The sequence below is a fragment of the Lynx canadensis genome, chromosome E1 (genome assembly GCF_007474595.2).
Source record: "Lynx canadensis isolate LIC74 chromosome E1, mLynCan4.pri.v2, whole genome shotgun sequence".
NCBI lineage: Eukaryota > Metazoa > Chordata > Mammalia > Carnivora > Felidae > Lynx > Lynx canadensis.
The window spans coordinates 36,480,507-36,500,446 of record NC_044316.2 but is presented as its reverse complement, the minus strand read 5'-3'; the positions used below and the strand labels follow the sequence as shown (position 1 = coordinate 36,500,446).

Below are 19,940 nucleotides of genomic sequence, written 5' to 3'. Positions count from 1 at the left end.
AGGCAGTCACTCTGTGGCACAGTAAGAAACACTGTGAAACAAGAGACTGTTATTATCTCATGGTTCTTTGAAGGCTTTTAGGATCTGACATAATTTGAGAGTCCGAACCACATAATCATATTTTGTTCAATTTGACAAACACTTACTGAATGTCTAATCTATGCTGAAACCTGTAAGATACATAAAAATAATTAAGACACAACCCCTGCCCTCTGGAGCTCACAATCCATTGGAAAAGCCAGCACATGTAAGTACTATAATGCAAGGCAAATGGAAGTAACAGCTAAAATAGAGGTACTGATCAAGTAAACCGCAAGACAGGGAGATGTTGAGTATGAACTGGGGCAGCTAGAAAGCCATGTTGAGAAGAAAAGAGTTTAGGCGGAGCCTTGAAGGATTAGTGGAATGTGGGTGGCTGGAGAGGTTGGGAAGGGCATTCCAGGTAGAGGTTGGGAAGGGCATTCCAGAGAGGTTGGGAAGGGCATTCCAGTCACAAGACTGGATTTAGGGAAATACAAATAATTCCATAAGGCCAGAGGTAAGAGGAAAGGTAGGTTCAGAAACACAACTTGTATTTCAGATTGTGATTTCAAATCCTCCTCAAAATAAGCTGAGATGATGAAACTGCAGTGTAACCAAATAATAGTTCTTAACAACGAGTGTTCCTAGTCTGTTATTCCCCCTGTGGGCTCAACAGGGTCTGGCTACACTGGCTCAGTTCCTTCCCAGGTCTTCCCCCATCCAAGGAGGGCTCTGCCATCCTCAGACAAGTGTCTTGGTGGTTTGTGATGCAGCATGGAGAGATTGAGGAGAAGGAGAGAGGAGTTTGAAAGGACAGAGGTCACTTCAATCAATAGTAAAGGACAGAGAAGCAAAGAAGCACTCTCCACCTTGCATGGTTGAGGATCCAGAGAGACAGGGCAGAATGGCATGTTTGAGAAACTTCTGGGGCAGGAGAGTAAGAGGCTCTGGGGAGTCGTGGGGATTTTGAAGAGGGGAAAGTTGCCTTGTAAAATATGCTAAAGATATTTAAAAAATCTTTTTTCTTAATGTTTATTTTTATTTCTTGAGAGAGAAAGACAGAGCATGGGTGGGGGGAGGAGCAGAGAGAGAGGGAGACACAGAATCCAAAGCAGGTTCAAGGCTCTGAGCTGTCAGCACAGAGCGCGATGCGGGGCTCAAACTCAACGGACCATGAGATGATGATCTGAGCCGAAGTTGGATGCTTAACGGATTGAACCACCCAAGCGCCCCTAGGTATTTTTGAGAACTGCAATGCTTACTCTTACTGTGTGTCTGTGAATGTGATATGTCTTCAGGACTGGGCCTCGGTGTCAGCAGGGATGATAGATAGGTAAGCAAAGATTTGGGACTGCTTGGCAAGAGATCATATGTGATTTTCTATGGACTGGAGGCTATGGCTCACATTATACCAGCAAAGAGAGAGAGGAGGGCTGAGCCTGAAAATGAAGTTGGACCAGTAACTTTTACCATTTCATACCTCCGTGAATTCTCCATTTAATGTTTAATGCTTGTTGAATAGATTGAGATGGTTCTCACTGTATATTATTTACTGCTCAGAAATAATTCTTATTTTCTTGACTATCGTATTTCTTTAGGGAGTTTAGCTGCCCTGAACTTCTACTCCCCATTTTCTCCAAGCCCTGGACCAATCCCTACCCTATGCTCTTTACTCTCAGCACAAGGCTTTGCCCTCCTCTCCCTCCAAGTAAAAACACCCTGTATCTTTACCTCCTTTATCTTTGAACTCCTAGGAGTGAGTGTTTTGCCTTTTAGCTAAGACTGATTCTTGAATAGTATTATCCAACCCACTTCTACCTTTTCCAGGACTTGATTCTATCCATTATTTTTTAGATTGGTTCTTTCTCATTTCCTGGAAAAATGAGCTCAGATTTACCCTCTCCTACAACAAAAACAAAACAACCAAAAAAGTTCCTCTTCCCTGCTGTCATTTATCCCTGCTCTTCTTTTGGCCAAATTTTGAGAGCAGCATAAATCCACAACCTCTAGTTTTTCACCTCTTGCTCACACCTGAATCCCTAAAACCAGGCTTCTGCCTTCTCTACTCTATTTACCTGCCTCTCAAAAGATTAGCAAATAACTTCTTGTTTTGTTTCCCATTTACTCCCACCATCCTTGCCCCCTAGGCGCATGTCTAAAAGCTTATGAACATGATGGGGGTATTGTTAATTACTTACCTTTATAACCCCTCAACACCCAGCATTATGCTTTGCATGTGGTAGAGACTCCCAGAGTATGTGAATTGCATCTGAATTTCTTCAACCTTCCTCATGGTCCCCATGGCTCCTGATATTCTACCACATTAGGAACCTAGCAATGGTTTCAGATGCTATCGCTGGTATCAGGGCATGTAGCTTTCTCTCATGGGTTTAGAGAATTAGAAAACATCTCATCCTCCGTTGTTGACAACCAAATTATTTTAAACTCTTGTTTACCAGAAAGTATGGTGAAGATTGTGTTATTTTTATTTTGCTGCTAACATACACAAAACCAAAAATAAATACCCAACATGAAATGTATATCATGATGATCAATAGTAATGAACAACAGTTCACAAATGGAGAATTCAAGACAAACTAAAAAAAAAAAAAAAAATAGGGGCACCTGGTTGGCTCAGTCGGTTAAGCATCTGACTTCAGCTCAGGTCACTATCTCGTGGTTCGTGAGTTTGAGCCCCGCATTGGGCTCTGTGCTGACAGCTCAGAGCCTGGAGCCTGCTACGGATTCTGTGTCTCCCTCTCTCTCTCTGTCCCTGCCCTGCTCACACTCTGTCTGTCTCTCAAAAGTGAGTAAATGTTAAAAAAATATATATTAAAGAGAAAAAAAGACAAACTGACTTGCCAAACTTATCAAGTGGCCTCCCATTGACCCAAACATAAACCACGTTGTAATACAGTACCTTGTTCTATTCAATAAGCTATATTTCTTGAGACTCTTCCCCAGGAAGTTCTACAGGTGGCTGAGACACGACAAATACTAAAACATAACCAGGAATTGAGCCAGTCACTACTAATGTGTGGTTATGACAACTTTAATAAATACGTATGATTTTTTTTTCTGTAGAGGGTACAAGAACACACTCTTGTTTGAAATCCAAATGCATAAAGATAATCAATGGGATGTAAGAACTCTTTTTTACTTCTACATTTCCCTTAGGTGTCTTTTTTTTTTTTTAAGTTTTTTTGAAAGAGAGAGAGTGTGAAGGGGAGGGGCAGAGGGAGAGAGGGAGAGAAGGAGAGAGAGAATCCCAAACAGGTTCCATGTTGTACAACATGAGGCTCCATCCCACGAAGCGTGAGATCATGACCTGAGCCGAAATCAAAAGTTGGACACTTCACCAACCGAGCCACCCAGGTGCCCCTCCTTTGGTGTCTTATATTGCTACAGAATTTTACTAACAGGACGTGGAGGCCTTTTCTCCCATCTCTCACAAACTCCTCTATTTCACTGAGATCCTTTAGGAGTAGTGAGGACCAGCACAAGTGTCACATGACCTCTTCACACATGCTCATACCAGAGGTACCCTGCCACTTGTCTACACTACCCTGCCCAGCTTATTACAAGCCATGCAAAATGCCCAAGAAAGCCAGCCATAGGGGCTTGTTACAGTTGTTTGCTTGCAGTGTTCCTTTAGAGTGGGTGTATCCACCAAAAATGTAAAGAATCCATGAGTTTCTGCGTGGCATTCTAGTGCTAAATCAAAATCCACCCTCTTTGTCACTGGTTCAACAGTTCAGGTCAACAAACACTCCTGGAGCACTTATCCTGTGACAGGCATCATGCTAAGGCCTTCAAGGAGCCAGAGTCCAGTGGGAATAGAGATTTGTAAACACAGATTCCAATATAATATTGGCAGTGGTTTGGAAAAATCAAATCACAGGGATAAAAAAAAAAAAGAATGAACTATGCTTTGGGCAATTCTACATTTTAAGATAAAATTTAAAAATTACATTAAATTACTTAGATTTAATTAAAAACAAGTTTTATCTTAAAATGTAGAATTGCCCAAATTTAAAACTCAAAATTTAAGGTTTTAGAGATCCTTTAGATGTTAACAAAATAAATAAATAAGAACAAAGTAAAACAACAACAACAACAACAACAACAATGACAAGTCTAGTCACAGAACAGATTCCTTTCAAAATAAAGATCTTCAAAGGCATTAAATGTTTTTATTCAACAGTAGTAGGGGACAAGGAGATATTAGAGAATCTCACTACCACTAGCAAATTTATCTTTTGGTTATGCTAAGAAGTTACCAGATGGTGGGTGATCCAGTATCACTGTCCTGTGACACTGTTTTAGGGAAGGGAATCTTTTTATTACAGTCGTGTTTTCTTTTTTCTTTTTTAAAGGCCCTCTTTTTCTAGATAAATCGCATTTTATTTCAGCCCCTTCATATAACCTGTAAATAGTCTTTACATTAACGCCTCTGTAATCTGTCAAATAATACTCTGCAGTCTTAGAAATATAAATAGATGAGCATTTTACTCTCATGGAACACTTTATTCAGCTGGCTTCACTACAACTCTATGACCCAAGTTGTTCAGTGAGTACTCTAAGACCATACTGAACACATATAAAGGAGGCAGACTTTTAGGGCCAAATGTTTTCCTTCATGTACCTCTAATTCTGTGGCTATAGAACCATCTTATGTCAAAAAAAAAAAAAACACCCTCCATATGTGTTAATATTAGTTTTCTGACAAAAATATCTGTAAAAGATACAGGCTTGGGAAAAACCTTCAAAATTTTGACTCTCAATGGCTATTCTGAAAATGAAATACAGTCCTCTGAATTTATCATACCTAGGACATATAGAAGATTGTTAGATAATAAGGGGATGTTTTCTTGCCACCTATGAAATAAATTGTTGGTGCTTGTGAAGCTACAAGGCATACAGCTCAGTAGGCCATCCAGGAGTTTGAACACTAAGGTCGTAACTGGGGATAATATGTAGGACTGCCATCACATCTGAGAGGTTTTATGTTTTGTTTTTATCACATCACCTCAACAGACACTAAGGAAACAGAAGCAAACTCTGGGATGACTGTGAGTTTTAAAGCTGAAAGAGGGGTACCTGGGTGAGCGTCTGACTTCAGCTCAGGTCGTGATCTCACAGTTTGTGGGTTAGAGCCCTGCGTAGGGCTTTGTGCTGACAGCTCAGCCTGGAGCCTGCTTCAGATTCTGTGTCTCCCTCTCTCTCTGCCCCTCCCCCATTTACCCTCTGTCTCTCTCTGTGTCTCAAAAATAAATAAATGCTAGAAAAAAATTTAGAGCTGCAAGAAAAGAGTTTAAATTCACAACCAGCTATGTTACTTGATTTTAAGAGAAGAGATGATTTGCCACATCTATCATAATATCAAAGTATTATGCAACTAAAACAGTTATGAGTTAAGAATATGGACCCCTGCAAATGACTTATTTTAAGTAATAATGACATTTATAGACATTTTCACATATGCATCTCTTGGGAAATGAAACTTTCAGATACAAAGAAAAGATGTCTTTAACCTTTCCTGTTCCTGATCCTATCATAAAATAGAGATAAAGACATTTTGGAAAGAGTTCTTTGAACATTACAACAGTAGCTAGGAGAATAGGAAAAATATACACGAGAAAAAAATGAACGCTTGAGAAAAGGACTGGAGGTCCTCATCTTCAGCTGCAGAGGTGATGTAGAAGTTGTAGAAGGTGGGGTAGCATGGTGTAGAAGACAGAGACGAGCTCATCATTATTTCTAAGGAGTGGAGAAGTGGGTTTCCACTGCGTCGTAAGGGACTCAGCCTAGATATTAGGACTACGATCCCAATAGGAATAGCCATTAACGTAAAATGGCTTGTTAAAGGAGATAATGAAATCTCCTTCTCAAAATATCAATTAAATGAAGATAATTCTTCATCCTTCTGAGATAGTTTAGATATAGTCTATCTAAAGGACAGGGATGGGCAGGCTTGTTTTCCAAAGCAGCTTTCAATTTTCTAATTACACAGTATTGAATCCAAAATGGTTACCCTACTTTTAGAGCTAGAAAGTCGCTGAATTTAAAGTTTTTCAGAGAGTAGTAAGTTTAGAGACCATCTAGTTTCTGAACCCTGAGGGGCGTAAGTGCAGTGGAGAGATGAGCAAACTATGACCCATGGGCCAAATTCGGCCCCACCCTTTGTTTTTGTAGGGCCTGCAAGCTTAGAGCATTTTTTGTTTTTGTTTTTGTTTTGTTTTGTTTTACATTTTCTTTTAATGGCTGGGGGAAATCAGAATAGTATTTCATGACAGGTGAAAATTATATGGAATTCAAATTTCAGTGTCTCTAAAAAAAGTTTTAGTGGAATACAGCCACATTCATTCATCCACATATTATCTACGGCACTTTTGCCCTATACCGGTACAGCTGTCACTCTAGAGGTTGAAAATCCCAAGATGCCATATGGTACTTTACAGAAGAAGTTTGCTGGCCCCCTGGTGCAGTGGATGAAGCACATAAAGTCTAAAGCCAGACTACCTGGGAGTGATCCTGGAAAAGGTGGCATGCCTCCGTCTCCTGATCCGTAAACTGGGGGCAATAATGGTACTTACCTGACGGGGTTGTTGTGAGAATAAATGAAGGTGCTTAAAACACAAGGGCCTGGTATAAAGCAAGAATTCAGCTAAGTGTTCAGTGTTCTTACTATTACACATGAAGAAACTGGCCCACGGCAAACTTCTTGATTCTCCTTGCCTAGGTTGTCTTTTTTACTTTCTACATTGCCTGACAAAGAAAAACGTTCTTCTGAAGTTTTGGTTTCTGTTTTTAAACTACCTGAAGGCCACTGTGAATGAGAACTTCAGTTTCATCAGCCTGGTCTCCTATCAATTCTGGGACCTACAGTCACCCAAAGGCAACTTGTGGAACATTTGTGATTTTCAGGTCTTTACCTCAAACTTCTAGAAATCAAGATTTTCTTTATGCCTTCCACAAAAAGGACAATCCAAGTCCCCTACAACTCAAAACTGATGAGTCTGGCTTTTTTCCCAATATTTACTGCAAAAACTTCAGAAACCAAGAACTGAGGCGTGCATACAGACATCAAGATCTGAAGGATAGCAGATTATTCCATGTGCATTCAAGGGTATTTATTATTCTCGGCAAAACATAACCCATTTTCTCTGGTCTCTTTTCTTCCTTATCAACCCTTGCACGTTACCAACACCACCCCAGGTTTTGCTGACTCTACAACACCTGTTAAACCTAGCAGGATGCCCTGGACAACCACCCTTTTTGAAGATTTGTTCACAAGGAGTCTTTCTTCATTAACTCCGTTCCCAAATGGTCACTCCATTATATCATGTTCCCTTGTCAGGTGGTATACAATTTTAAACAATTATACATCTGGCATTGCTGTCTAACTCTGCTCCACTTTTTCTCTTTCTATATAATACACCCTATCTTGCAACAAAACTGGAATTCCTTAGGGCCAGGCACATACCATTTTTTTTGGTATCACGTCACAGTACTTCTTTGAAGTTTTTTATGTAGTAGGCATTTGACAAATGCTTCTTGCATTAATAAATGAATAGCCACAAACACCTCCCATGAACAGAATTTTTAACTTTAGAGATGAATAAAATAACACTTTTACACTACCACCAAGATGGTGGAGATGATAATTTGTTAGTACATGGGTTTAAAGATCAATCATCAAAATTAAAACAAATCAGAAGTGTACAAGCACCTTAATTAAAATGGAGACTGCAACCCACAAAAGAAAGATTAACTCTAGATCCTTAATCCTTTTCAGATACATTAGCTCTATGACACTGGAAAATGTTAGATCTCATGTGGATACGGTGGCCACTGGTAAAACCTTATCTAAGTATTTTTTTAAATCCAGCCATAAAGGATTATGTTGGAATCCCGCACTGGTATAATTCTCATCTGCATGTATAATATACCGATAGCAACATTACTTAATATATGAGTATGTGAAGTATATTTTATTATAACAGTAGACAAGCAAACTGAATGTGTCCCAGGAAGGGGTCTTTTCCATTAACTTTTATAAAGGCTTTCATTTCAAACTTTCATTAACATCTGACAAGCAAGCTGAAAAAGCTTTGCTTAGAGCTTGGGTTAGGGGCAAAATGCATTTTGGCAAAACTATTCCAAGATTACACTGACTGGGTGTGCGAGAATATACTAATTTGTTTTGTTTTGTTTTGTTTTGTTTGGAGTGTGGAGAAAAGAGAGAGAAAGGGAGAGAAGGAGTCATGGACCCTACTTTATGGTTGCCATGGAGGCAAGGTCAGCCTTCCACACTTGGATCTACCAGCAGAGTTCAGACAGGTCAACGTGTGACCGGCTCAGGCCCTGGGGTTAAAAGTTCAAGCAGCGATGGAAAAACCAATATGTCCACGCAGAGTATGCTGTGCAATTTATTTCAATTTACATCAAGCCATGCATATAAAATTTAGATAAATTCCATTCAAATCTGATGTTGCCTGACACACAATGTATGCAAACAGATGTCTGTGGGGCTTTTTCTGTGCTTTGGAAAACAACATTAAATTTAAAAATATGTCTCTGGGATTTCTTTATTGAATTACAAAATGAACATAATTTTAACTTAAATGTTTTCATTCTTTCTTCCAATTTTTTTTGTGGGGTTCTTAATAATTTCTCGGTTCTCAATCTACTCTGTGTCATATTAAAGAGGATAATGTATATTTACAACTACAGCTCCCCTGTTATTGTAGTTATAGATTCTATTTATATCCCTTACCACTTTCTGCAAATATTTAGTGATTGATATTTCTGATTTCTCTCTGGCTTCTACCCTCATCGCCTTTACTTTCTACACGGAACAGAGCAAGGGCTCCAGAGGCTGCTGGGTCATCTTCCAGCCACAAGGTGGCTCCCCCCACCCCTTCTCTCTAGCCAACAGGGCACACACCTTTGCTGAGTACTGCCGGCAGACTAGGATTCAGAGGCTAATTATGATCCATAAATACCATTATTTTCATTGCGAATTGAATGGATAACAACCCGGACGCTGGCACAGTGAGATGCAATGGAAAACTGGTCTTCAGAAAGAGGAGAAGGAAGAAGATTTTCGTGTCCTGCCTGATGGCTCTTCACCTATCCTTTCAAGGGTACGACCAACTAAACTTTGAGAGAGAAAAATAAAGGAAAATAATGACGTGTTCTAGAGGAACCTAATTTTGTTGCCAAAGAAGAGGGACACAGAGCGGACAAGGCAAAATTTCAAGCGAAATATGCAACTTCTTCCTGCTCAAACCGGAGCCTGCATTTGGAGTAGAAAAGGGGTTTGAGTTTTCTGTTCTGGGAACTTCCACACAAGGAAGTTTTTTGTGAGGACTCTGTAGCACTGGCTTAGACGTCCTGCACCGTGTCATAGATGAAGAACAGTGATCTCTAACACTTCCAGGCTTTAAAAGGAATAGAAATACCATGTATCTACTTCTTGCTGCTTAGGAAACAGGGTCCATATTTCACAAAGGTGATTTTTACAGAATACATCCTAATTTTCTACACATGAAGCAAGCATAGAGAGACAAATCATTCATCTGATTACATGGAAATTCTTTCCAAAAGTCTGAGTCCTAATTTCTCACATTTTCCACTTTCTGTTCCAGGGACAAGCTATTTGGGCAAGTTTCATTTTCCTCATCTGTAAAATGGAGGTAAAAATAGGACCTATTCCTCATGGGCTTTTTGTCAGGATTAAATGAGTTAATATACATAAAGCACTTGAAAGAGTCCTTGGTACTACACAAGAGCTATATAAATGTTTGCTATTACTATTATTATTCATTTGAGCTCAGTACCTCCTCATTGGCAAGTATTTCGTGAGACAAACATTTGAGACAAATGGACTTCCATGGGTTTTGTAAAGACACAAATGTATCATTTTCTAGATACCTGAATGTTCTGATCAGGCGGTGTCTGGGCTTTTTCCTCCTCAAGAACTTAAAAAGTTATATAAGCATTTCCCCCCAATTCATGATATTACTTTCAACATGACATTAGAAAAATAAACTGCCAATTTCCAACTCTAAAACTTGTTTCAGATGTTATTTTACCAAATGCATCACTTTACTCAAGCAAACAACCGTAAGTGGTGGTTTCATAACTTGGTTACAATGTGCATATTATACAAGTTTTAATTTTCATTTTTCACCAGTTAAAAAAATCTCCCTACCTTACTCATGCCAGAATGTAACTTTGTTAAGCCTCTTGTTAAACTTAGAACATATGAGCCCCCTGCTTCTAAAGTAAATAAACAATTTTGAATTTCCTCCTAAGCACTGCCTTGACAATTCCCAAACACATTTTCTAAGGGTACAAATGGTATCCTTAACTTAAGGTGACCTACAATAATTCAACCATGAGCAAAAGTTTATGTGGACATAAAATCCTGCATTCACATAAATCCTTATTTGTATAAGGAGAGATCTTGTATACATAGATGTAAATATATATATATGTGTCAGTGCGTGTGTATACATATATGTCCACGCATATGCCCTCCACATATATTACAAATAGATGGAAATGCATGTTTAGAGACCAGGCGAGATAGGCAAATCAATTTTCAATAAGGCAAGGAAAAGGAGTATGACATTTTTTAATACCTGCTACACTGTCATGCAACCCTTTATTCTTTATTATCTCTGTCAGCTACTACCAGGTGCCTAGTAGACAAATGCTAGTCCCAGTCCCAACCATTTATTTCTATTTGGAATTATTTCAAGCCTAACTCTTTCGAACTGCTTGAAAATGCTGTCCTGATGTGTTGGCCTTGCGCTCCAGAGTGAGGGGAGGGGGTGAGCAGTCCTTATGCAGAAACAATTTGGCACCTTTTTAGAGGGAAGCTTGCCTTGGCTTTGCCCACACTTGCACAAATACAACTCTGAAAGACCCCTCTTCCATTCTGAACAATATGTATGTGTTACCAGCAGCAGTGTCTTTTGTTGCCAGAAGCAGCTTTTGCTACACGCAGCAACTTTCACTATATTCTTAGCAACTCTTTCTTTTATGCCAGTTTCAGACATCAGTTAACAGAACCCCTTAAAGAACAGATGTACTGAAGAAATGCATCAATTCGTTATTTGTTACAGTTTGGGGGTGTCTGTCCTGTGGGTTTTCTAGCCAAAGGCTTATATGTTTCCCAAGAGAAATTTACTTTCATGAGAGAAGAAAATTGAGGCAAATCACTGCTGTTAGACCCTGAAGTCAGAGACACTGGTTTGTTGTCCTTCTGTACATAGGAAGAAAAAGCCCACAGTTACAGAAACAGTTGTGTTTCAATCCATCCCTCATTCTTTCCCAGTGTGAAAAATTACAAAGGAAACCAAATTTTTCTCTGTCAATAGAATGTGTATGATTACAGCTGTTCATATTTTCACTCTAATGAAGGGCTGCACATTTAATTGTAAGATTTATTACATTGCTGTGTACATGCAAAACAGTTAATCGACATCTAAAATGCTGGTTGTTTATTCTGACATTAATGGTCATATTTCTTAATTTGAAACAAAAAGCATTTGGGGAAAATGTATTTTGTCCCCTCCAAATAAGAAATTAATAAATTCAATGTAAGAAATAAAAAGGACTGAAGAAAAAAATTACTGATTTATGTATGTGAGGCTGGGGGAAAAAAATAAAGATGCTTTAAAAAAAAAAGTCCATAATCCCCCATTCGGCTGGAAACAAGAGAGTTGATTGCCAGCTTTGTTTGATTTCACAGAGATCTCATACGAGGCTGGGTTCATAAACAGGTGAAATGATGGAGTTTATTGCGACGCACATCAACACTGAAACCAAATAACTGTGTTGCCATCTCAGTCCCGCTGAAAGACGGATGGTAAACTTGACCTGCCGCTGGTACTATCCGATCGCCATTTTTTATTCCCCCTTCGCCGCCCCCCCAGGCTGAGCCACGTTGAGTAAATGCATGTGCACGGTCAGGTCAGGCCCCGGGATCGGGTGAAACTCGGTTCACATTTGCATACAGGCGGAGCCTCACAATGAAAGCCCATCTGTTCCTGTCTCGGAGTACAAATCGAATGTCACCCAACTCACTGCAAACGACAGCAGTATGGCCATTAGATGGAGGAACACTCGGCTCAGGTTACGGATATGGAACTGCTGATTTGGGTTTAAATACCTGATAACTGAAGACTTTTCATTATATGTGAACAAAGAATGAACTTTGAACTGCTTAGGAGTTTCCCTCTCCCCACATTGGGCACCCCTAGTTCTGTCCATTACTAATACTTTTAACTGCTATATTTGCCACTGACTTTTTTTTCTTCTTTTTTTTTGTATAAAAATTAGTCAGGCTGAATGTCACAATGTCCTAAATGATTGCTTTTCTTCTTTCTTTCTTTCTTTCTTTCTTTCTTTCTTTCTTTCTTTCTTTCTTTCTTTCTTTCTTTTTTGGAAGGGGGAAGGGTAAGAGGTGGGGCAGCAAGGGATGTTGTAAACAGAAAATGAACTTTGAACTCTATATGCCCTCAAAGGTCATTAATATCATGGCAATGTTGTTCCTTGAACTTCTAAGTTTCACCAGGGTGGAAATTTTAGTTTCTCGAGTTTAACCAAAGTGTGAACTGCCCTAGCCCTTTACCCCTCCCTCCCAAACCCATTTAGTCCAGTGAGGCACCTGTCTCCTAGAATCTTCTCCACTCATAGGATTGTTTATTCCAAAATAGTTTGTCCCAAAATAGTTTATCAATCACGATCTGTGTCAGAGATTGTTTTTCTGTTAAAATCTGGCAAGTATCTTAGAATTTACAGACAGAAATCACATACACTCTGACACAAAAAAGGAGTTGTTCGAGAAGGAACTCCAGGATAATGAGCCCATCCAAGCATTGGACATGATAAATACAAGGAAATTCATTAGCAAAAATATGGGTAGATTTAATCAAGTGTCTTCTTGTCCTGTTTTATGGCAAGAATCTACTTCACTGAATATCGTTCTAAGGATACAAGCAAATGGGGTTTGGTTACTAGTGTTTATATTTGAAATCTTTCTGTATTCTGTACATGAATAACGTTTAACATGAAAATACCATTTCAGTCATTAGCCAGTTTGTTTGAGCCCCAGTCATGTGTGGTGGCAGGTCCTCACACATGGCTCCACTGTAGAGCAGAGAAAACAGATTGGCTAGTTTTTCTTTTACCAGTTATGCTTCTTGGTTTCCAGTCAATAATAATGTCACTTCATGAATTGCAAATGTAATACTTGATTGGGTGCAAAAAAATACTTTTTAAAAAATCTGCAAGAACTTTCTTGATTTGCTTTAAGCAATTTTATACTTTTTTTGCATGTATTTCTCTTTCTTAAAACACTTATCGAAACACTCTTATAGAATTTAATGTATTGGGGTTACACATGGAATCCAGAATGTTTAAAGGCCATTGGATCTTAAAGGCTGTGTCTCCTTAGCCAGGGTTTCTTTACCACTATGTGAAACTATGTTCTTATTGTTTGCCCTTTAAAAATAATACCAGGGAAAAGAAAAGATTTGACGGCTTTTTCTTTTTTTCATCCCATGCAAGGCTTACGGTCAACCTTAATGGAAGTTCTACATGCATTAAAAGGGAGAATAGACCCTTTGTTTCAGAAGAATGACCAAGACAAGGGTGAATTTTGGTTCCACTTTGTCAAGTTTAAGGGGAAACTGAATTCAGGAAAAGAGAGAGAAAGACCCAAACAACTTTCTGAGCTGTCCCCCCACCACCTCCAATCTTAAACTTAAAATATTTTATTGTTATCTTGTAAATGAGTTAGGAATTTGCATTAGGGGACACATAGCCATGTGATCTCTTGAAGATGAGCTGTTCATTTGCATTCCGCGCAGCTGAATGTCTTGTGTGTGATCAGCAACAAAGCAGAAGAAAACAACAAGCAGGAAATATAATACTAGAGGTATTCTTTCTGTCCATATCAGGAGAAAATACCCTGTGAAGGAGATGTAACTGCTTTAATTCTATATCCCTGAAGGGATATGAATGAGAAAGATTCTACTTGTTCCAAAAATGATAAAATAACTGTTTATACAAATATTGGTTGTTTGGTTTCTTGTTATACACTACTGGTGGGGGTATGTGAACAGGAACCGAACCTTGAACTTAATTTCCCCTTTGAACTCATGACCTTTGACAAGATTCCCCATGCGTTCCCCTTCAGACAAATTTCATCACAATTACAGTCCCTTCCACTTGAGTTAAAGATATATAATCATTGATTTGACCTAATTATCTGATACATCCCTTTCTTTGCAAGGTGAAAGCTAAATGTGTGAACAGAAGCTGACCCGTGAAGTTCTGATATCCAATTTTTATTCTAATTATCATAAAACACTTTCAGTCTTACTCTATTTTTCTCAAGTTTTCTTTTGGCCCCTTCCCTGAACCCACTATTCCTTCAAATTCAACAATGCCCCCTAGGTTTCAAGCTGCTTGGCAACAGACCTTCAAATGCATTATGCACTACATGTTCAAAGTGTCATTTTTAAACAAAAAACTAAAGACTAACTCTGCATTAGAAAGTCGTCACTAATCCCTGTCTTTCATGAAAAAGTCTTCTGAGGTGATAAAAGAGTGGAAACTAGAAAGTTCCCACAAGATTCTGAAATTATCTGACTTCTTAGCATCAATCTATTATGATTCAGACTCTCTCCTAATAATTTACAAACTTCAGCTTATAAAATGGACACTGGCAATATCAATAGAGTTAGTACAATCAATTTAAACTATAAGGGATTGTCTTTTTTAAAGGGAATGTGGGGGGGGGTGGCAGGGGGGTTATGTCTGCTCAGTTTATTGCAACAAATGCCAAACAAAGACTTTAATAAGAAAGTTTAAATCATGGAATACATTTTTAAAAATTAAATATGTTATTTAAAAGCAAAAGTATAGGTGATAGAAACTATCAATTGATTTTTAAAATGAATTGGTATTTCTACCTCGAGTTACGTCTTTAAAAGGAATAAACTGAAACCACAGAGTTTTCACTATCTTGTCTTAGACAACTGAAAAATAAAGATGAATTGCAAAAAGTTAAACAAGAAAGAATAAACAAAGAAGAGATTGTTTTCATTCTTTATGTCATAGTTTAAACTCAGGGCATCATGTTCTCTTACAAATGAAATGACAATCATTTCCCCCTTATATCATGTTTACATCATATCACTCCAAATGTTAATGGGCATTACAGGTGGAAGAGGACAAAAGGCTTGAAAAAAACACACACATGAAGTTGCATCGTCAGTTCTTTTTTGCTGGAGCTACTAGTGTCCTCTCTTGCAAAATTAAACAACACTGAAAATGTAATCCTTCATCTGATCAACATGGTGGACAGCATCCCAAGTTTTATTCTCAGTAATTAGTTTTAATTATACTCTGAAACCAAAGGCCTAAGCAAACAGGGAGAAAAAGTATGTGGGCAAACTTTCTAAGTAGGAAATTATCACAGTGTACACTGAGGCAAATCTTAGATTAATGTTTTCTGATGTCAAATGTAACTAGGGTTGGACAGACATTACAAAATAGGCTAGAAGAGTCCCATGATGCTGGGCCATTGGGTAGAGTTTCTAAAGGAAGCAGGTAAAATCTGCTACCTTCCTTCACTTATAAATGTACAACAATTATAAAGAACTCTGAAGAATACTTGAAAAATCCATTATTTCTACTCCCACTTCTGCACAAGGACCTGAGGTATAGCCAAGGAAGGACAAAAGAGTGTCACAGAACTTCCTTGAGGAGAGCAACATATAGCCAGATGGCTGGGATCCATGTTAAAATCACATCACTTATTTATATAAACAGTACTTCTATTTGTGTTTGACTATCATAAGGACCTTTATCAATATATATTAATTTTGGTCTACCAGGCAACACTCCAGGAAACAGAGAAATAGAATAGTCATTCAGAAATGGATTTGGCATCATTCTGAACCTCAGGATGGTTCAAATGTCAAGAGGTCATAATAGACAGGTAGCAAAATATAATTAAAGAAACTGGCTCACTTGCAGGTGGGAATTCTATACTTGAGGAATAAATTAAAAATCTGAACTCATATAACAATTTTAGGATTGAACACAAACATGGACAGAAATACTGGAGTAGAGTATTCAGAAAGAAAGGACAAATGGGATATCCCTGGGGGGGTGGGGTGCTGTGAAATGATCCTCTACAGTTGAGATTCTTAATGTGGTATCTGTGAACACCCTGAAATTATATGCAAATGTGTGTGTGTGCTTGCCTGTGCATGCTCATTTTTATGGCATGAAGAACCACTGCTACACAGTGATAAGCAAAGGAATAAAAGCACACAAAAAATGATTATTATGTTCCCAAAGAAAAGATGTTGGAAGCCAACTAGCAGCCACCATCATCTCTCACTTAGAACAGCGGTTTTCAAACTTTTAAAAACTGATTGCTCCAATTGTAAATTTTTTATTAGACACAAAAATATATGTATATTAATTTACAAATTATATACATACACTACCAATAAGTCATTAATATTAGAAAACTTTAATTTCACACACACACACACATGCACACATTCTAGTATTTTCTCCCCATCTGCTGTGGGTCATCTAGTACCTCTCATTCTGGTTTTTCCCCTCATCCACCTCTATTCCCCTTTTAATCAATTCTGCAAAGAGTAATTAAAGAAATTTTTTATAAATATAAATTATACCTTACTATGGCTTCAGAGGCCCTCCAGGACTTAGTTCTTTCTGCCTCTTCAACATTATTTTCCTCACTCTGTCTCATTCATTTAGTGCTGCACAGATTTCTTTCTTTTTTTTTTTTTTTAATTTTTTTTTCAACGTTTTTATTTATTTTTGGGACAGAGAGAGACAGAGCATGAACGGGGGAGGGGCAGAGAGAGAGGGAGACACAGAACCGGAAACAGGCTCCAGGCTCCGAGCCATCAGCCCAGAGCCTGACGCGGGGCTCGAACTCACGGACCGCGAGATAGGGACCTGGCTGAAGTCGGACGCTTAACCGACTGCGCCACCCAGGCGCCCCAGTGCTGCACAGATTTCTTAACTATTCCTTGAACTTTCCAAGATGGTTTCTACCTCAGAGCCTTTGCATTTGCTGTTCCTTCTGCCTGGAACACTTGTCCTTCAGATCACAGCATGGTTTGACTTCTCACTGTATTTAGGTCTCTGTCTCCAAGAGTCTTACTGCCACCCCTTTCCAGTCATTTTCTATGTCTGTGGCCTCCAGTCTTTTTGTTTTGTTTTGTTTCAGAGTATTTACCGTGGCCTGACATTATACTATTTATCTCCCCAGTAAAATTTAAGCTCCACATGGCTAGGGGTTTTGTCAGTTTCATTTCCGGGTCCCAAACAACCTGGCCTACAGTCTAGCAGACAGTAGGTCTTCAATGAGAAATGAAGAGTCAAGGCAACTGACAGGCATTCCACCTGTTGTTCATTTGAAAATGAACCTCAAAGGAATATTTACATAACAGAACCCACCATGCTAAGGTGAACCATCAGCTGACAATCAGCTAAAAGTCAGCTCTCTCTTTTCTCAACTCAGTTAACACTAAAACCACACTTCCTTATGGTACCTATTACTACTTCTTTTTCATCATGCTTATTTGCATACAGATCTTATCTCCCCTAGTAGCCTTTGTGGGAAAATCCCAATCTAATCCTTTATCTTACCCATCACCACATCCAACATGTAGCAGGTGCCCAGCCTCTGGATTGTGGGGGGTGGGGGGGGAGCTGACAGTCACATCCTGGCCATGACAAATTGAGGTCCAGCTGCTCATGCAAGAGTGAGGGTTGCCAGCCCCTTGGAGCTACCCTAAACGATGATCCTTGACTCTACACTCAGATGGATGTTCATGGGCATTCATCTGTTGACAAGGCTGAATGAAGAAAAAAGACTCACACTGGAAATGAATCTATGAAAAATCACCAATTCCTTGCATGATAATGGAGGGAAAAACTATCTCAATGTTGATAAAAGAATGATGAACACAAATAGAGACTAAACTTAAATTATCAGATGACCTTCATTTCTTTTTTAGAGGTCAATTCCCAACAGAAGTTGAAATATCACAAACATGGCACTTAAATAACAATGCTTAGAACGGGTACATATACTGTATTGAATAAACTTAAATCAAGATATGCAATAGGAACAATTTTAAGGATGATGAAATGAAATGTGCTCAAATGTTCAGACTAAGCAAAATATAATTCTATACTTAGATCGGTAGGTTGGTCATATAAAATGTCCATAAAAATCTCCCTTTGAAATCAATTCAAATATACTTGGACGTGAATAATTCTTACATACCAAAAATTCGATAAAACTTGAAAACAAATGATAATAAGCAAGTGACTTAACACTTCTGTAGCTTACTATCATTATCTACAAACTAAAGGAACTGAAATAAATAACTTCTTCAGGTCTCTTCTTATTTGAATGATAACAGTTCAGATATGAATCTAGTTGGGTTTTTCAGGATGCTTATGTGTTTTATGCTTATTAATGATGAAGACTAGAACAAATATTACTCTCAGGAGACATTAACTTAGAAGGTATCCTAGAAGTCCGCAAAAACAGAGAAGTAATCAAAAGGCAGAGGACAGGTAGAAACTGAAGCACTTCAAGAATAAAAATAAAATGGAATTCGATCAAGAAAAAAAAATTTGCAATCAACAGGTCTGGGGGAAAAATAATCCAAAATACAAGTATCAATTAAAAGGAAAGGTTTCAAAAGCATAATACTATTAAAGAGCTTGTGGCCACAGAGAAGGGCAAATGAACTTGCAATATGACACACTAGCAAAGACAATGGTTTTTAAATTTCATATTCATCACCATAATTCATAATGGCCCAGGAAGGCATTTGGGTTTCTATATTCTTACACAGGAACTGCCATATTGAAACAGACCACGGGTCCATCCCCTTTGCCATGTGACTCTGACGGGGAACAGATGCTTCAGAGGAAAGCTCTCCTCTCAGCAACCCAAATCCAATAATACACCTAATGGTGCAATTCTATATCAAGAACATCATTTCTTTTTGACCTCAGATGGCAATTATCTTCTACCCAAAGCAGGAGGCTGACTCACTTTGATTTCATGCTGGGTGGCCCACTTAAGATGTCCCACTTAAAATTACATCAAGGCTGCTATCTTCATTCACTTGGCTTTTCTGACACACTAGACTACTTCCACAATCTGCTGTCATCACCGTCACTATTAGGCTCTCAGGGATTTGGAATCACGTAGGTATAATACAAACGGTTGTATTTGTACTAGCAACTGATGTCTTAAAAATCGTGGCTCTCTTTAAAAAAATCAAAGTTTTCTATTATTAGCTTCCATGTTTTCAAAGACTCTGGTATTCCCAATTTAATATAAATAATAATCTTGAAGTGGAGACAAAAAGGAGATACGAACCTTTAATGTTTGAAGGAGGCCATAAATACACAAGAGTGGCAAGAATAACCTTTTGATAGAAATTTCCTAGAACAAATGAATTCCTGTGACTTTGTTGTTGACGATTCTCTGACAGAGTTAAAAAAAAAAAAACACAATAAAATAAAATAAGTAGACTGGAATGGCAAAAGGCAGGCAAGTAATCAGGAGTGTGAAACTAGAGCCAGTCGCCTTCAGGTTCAAATATCCATTGTAGAAGCATTTTCAGCCATAACCCCCAGTTCCTATCACCTCGAGAGGACTCTCCTTCGGGAAAGGTCTTTACCCGCCACACCCGTTCCATAACTCTGGAGCAGACAATTTTAGGAATTAGAGCTAGAAAATATTTAATAATTTGAAAGAATAGATAAAGTCTTTTCCCAACTGGGAAAATAATGACAAACTTGGAGAAGCCAATCAT

The 19,940-nt window shown here is 38.5% G+C and overlaps 1 protein-coding gene across 3 annotated transcripts in view; it reads right to left on the bottom strand.

Annotated features, from left to right (window-relative positions):
* Positions 1-19,940, bottom strand: part of SKAP1 (src kinase associated phosphoprotein 1) — a 287,749-nt gene that overhangs the window by 166,054 nt on the left and 101,755 nt on the right. The window lies entirely within an intron of this gene.